Genomic DNA, 3,944 nt, shown 5'->3' on the forward strand with positions numbered 1-3,944 from the left:
GTTGTGGAGGATGATACAAGTCATCATTATACTCCTAAGCACCTCCTCGTCAAATAGACGAGCCGCACCCCTGATAATAGCCCACCGGGCTTGAAGGATACCAAAGCACCTCTCCACATCTTTTATGTAGCCCTCTTGATAGGCAGAAAAAAAAATTTCCTTATGGGATCGGGGATGTGGAATTGATTTCACAAATGTTGTCCATCTCGGGTAGATACCATAAGCTAGATAATACCGATTCTGGTAGACGGTATTATTGATTTGATATGTGATATTTGGGCCTTCACCTCTCAGAACATCATTGAACACTGGGGATTGACCCAGGACGTTCAAATCGTTTTGAGAGCCGGCAACTCCAAAAAAGGCGTGCCAAATCCATGTATCAAAACCAGCAACTGCTTCAAGGATGATACTTTTCTGCCCTTTCCGATTGCCATAATCCCCTTGCCAAGCAGTTGGAAAATTTTTCCATTGCCAGTGCATGCAGTCAATGATACCAATCATTCCAGGAAATCCACGAGACTCAGCTTTTTTTAGAAGCCGTTGCAGATCCCTGAGCGTAGGTCTGCGCAGGTACTCCCTGGTGTACAGAGTTTCCACTGCATCACAAAATCGCACCAAGCTCTCCAAAATAGTGGACTTCCCCATCTAGGCAATCTCATCCACCTGATCAGCAGATGACCCATACGCTAACATTCGTATCACAGCTGTGAACTTTTGCTCGGGAAGAAGCCCCAAATTTTCAGCACAATTTTTCTTTTGAACAAAGTATTCATCATAATTACAAATATCATGCATGACTTTATTGAACAAATGATGTTGCATTCTATATCTCGCTCGAAAATGAACATCAGAGTACAGAAAATGTGGGATAAAATAATCTTCCAAAAGATTCTTACCCCGAGAATGTCTATGTCTGTCCACATTCGGGGCACGGCCTTCTCGTGAACCACGGCGGCTCTGGTTTTCTTCCTCCAGCACAGCAACGGCCATGCCAAGTTGCTCATCTAGTTCTCTCTGCACCCTTTTGCTTGCAGCTCGTCGACGCATTCTTTCTTTCCTTTCTCTCTCTTGCCTCTCCAAAACCTCTTGCATGTCTGCCATTGAAAATGGAGAATTAAATCTAAAATCTGAGAAATTGAAATGTAGAGAAGATCTGGTGTGGGAGGTATGAGTTGAGCTTCTGGTTTTGTAGAAAAATTTAGACAGATAGTTATGACACGTGGCGCAATCTTAGAGGGTGAAAATCTTATCTGAAATTTGAATTTCAAATGAAATTTAAAATTTAAAATTTATCTGAAATTTGAATTTCGAAATGTATCTGAAATTTGACATTTTGAATTTATCTGAAATTTGGATTTTGAAATGTATCTGAAATTTGAAATTTATCTGAAATTTATATGAAATTTGAAACCGAAAATCTTATCCGATATGAATAGTATTGACACGTAGGAACCCAAAAATCTTATCCGAAAATATTATCCAAATTAATTATTTAAATAAACAAAGTTGTGAAAAAAAAACAAAAAAAATGAATAGTATTTGCCATGGCAAGCCTAAATTGCTGGAAACACATTTTGCTGGGGGGCTAGGGCAGCCACTATTCACGTGAATAGTAGCTGCCCCAGGGCTCCCCTTGCCATGACAAGGGGCTAACTGGTGGAAATGCTCTTACTTGAATACATAATTGTGCTGCTATAGCTATATATAGAGTAGCTAAACCGACTCAAAGGATGGCAAATATCTAGTGAAGTCGGTTATTGCATAGTAACCGACTTCCAAAGTGTTTTCCAGCCACTAGTTATAATATAAGTCTAGAATTTTCTAGTTACAATACATTATATAATTAATAGGATGTTTTTAGTATAGAGCTCAAATTTGACTTGTGATCTTTTCTCAATTTTTTTAGACTTTTCTATATTATTCTAGTACAAGTGTGCATTATTTTTTAACACTCCTCCTTAATGCACATTTGTGTTACTCCGAGCAAGCTTCGTAGTAGTTCGAATTTTGGTCTTGGAAGTGCCTTAGTGAAAATGTCTGCGATTTGCTCTTCTGTCTTGCAATACTTGAGCTCAACTTCTTTGTTTGCTGAGACTTCTCATAAGAAGTGATGCTTGATGGCGATATGCTTTGTCCTGCTGTGAAATACTGGATTCTTTGCCATTGCTATAGCAGACTTGTTGTCGCAAAATATTTCAGTAGCTTCTATTTGGCACTCTCCCATATCTTCAAATATTCTTTTGAGCCAAATAGCTTGGCATGCTGAACTTGCTGCTGCTACTTACTCGGCTTCTGCTGATGATTGAGCCACAATCTCTTGTTTCTTTGATGACCATGAAAATATTCCTGATCCAATTGTAAATGCATAGCTTGATGTGCTTTTCATGTCATCTACTGATCCAGCCCAATCACTGTCTGTGTAGCCAAATAGTCTTGGATCTGTAGTGGGCTTATACCATATGCCATAGTCAACAAGCACCACGAGCATGGAACAGCCGCATAGACAAGTACTTCATCAACGCAAGCTTTAGGAGGAGCAAAAGCAAGCCTACTCTCTACACTAAAACTCAAGGTAAGTCCGATATCTTTGTGGCACTCCATCCACAGCTTAAGGGAGTAGGCGGTGAATACTTTGTGGGCTGTAACATCGCCAAACCGAGCTCTCAGGCAAAAGATGCAGATTTGGCAACCAGACTCTGGGACTTTAGCTTGAGTTTGACAAATGCAAAGTAGTATGGTGTTGTAATATTTTCTGGGTCATGTAGTAGCTGGCTTTTTTCTGCACTGAAATCAAATTGCCAAACTGCAAACTGTAATCACATACTGGATTATAATAACGTTGAGATTTACCCATTTTGTCTTCAACTATAACTCCTATGCCCTCTCCACTCGTAACCCTTTTGGCAAACTTGTCATTCAAGTACTGCAGAACATGTTCGATGACCGATTTTTTGGGCATCAGTAGCCTTGAGCAGTTTCTAAGGTCGCTTACTGTCAGCTTCTTCCTGCAGTTTCCAAGGCCCCTGATCCTGAGGCCGTGGACTCAGCGTAGTTTCCGGCACAACTTGGTTTCTTTTCTTTTTCTTTAATTCCTTGTTCATATGATTCGTACTCTATTTTCTTGTGTTTTGGATTAGGAGGGAATGCAGAAAATGTGAGAGGAGCAAGGTCTAATTCCTCTGCTTTTCTCTGGTTTGTGTTGTAATTCCAAGTTGGATCACACAAAGTGAGGGCAGTGGAAACTTGGCCTGGTAGTGGGCAATGATTTGCACTGGTACTAGCTTCTTCCTCCGTTGTTAATGTTGAAATTAAGAGAAGAAAATAAATCAAACTACAAAACAATCAATTGATGAATTCTAGTGGTTGGGGGAGAAACGGGCTTCAATGCTTGGAATGAAATTGCCAATAAGAGCAAGATGTGTGGGTATTATTTATAAGTACATTTTGTTACCCTTTCCAATTAGGAAACTTGCGTTGCGTTTCCTTGTTGGGTTGGTTTCTGTCAGTCAGATGCTTATAGTGTGGTTTCTTGGTGGTGAAGTAATTTTATGGGTTTTCAAATTTACATTGAGCTGTTGTGAGTGTTGTGCTTGATCATTAAGGGTTTGTTTGGACGAGGGACTTGGACATGCGATTTGGGCTTTCATGGAATTTAACAAATTTCATATGCCCCGTTTGGCAAGCCCGAAGAAAAAGAACCAGAGAAGTTTGAATTTCCCTAGGGTTTTCATTATCTTGTTTGTATCAATCAGTTAGTTGAATTACAATCACGCACAGGGTTTGGTATTTGTATGCTGGGGAATTCGCTTATTCTTGCAGATTGAGGATCATTAAGTGAACGAAAGCAGCCCTTTCATGCTTGGGATTTTTGTTATTTTAGGGTGGCCTATACCATTGGAAGTGTCAAGAGAAGAAAGGGGAAAGAGGTTTAAAAAAAGGGG

Source organism: Prunus persica, chromosome G5 (genome assembly GCF_000346465.2).
Source record: "Prunus persica cultivar Lovell chromosome G5, Prunus_persica_NCBIv2, whole genome shotgun sequence".
Taxonomy (NCBI): Eukaryota; Viridiplantae; Streptophyta; class Magnoliopsida; order Rosales; family Rosaceae; genus Prunus; species Prunus persica.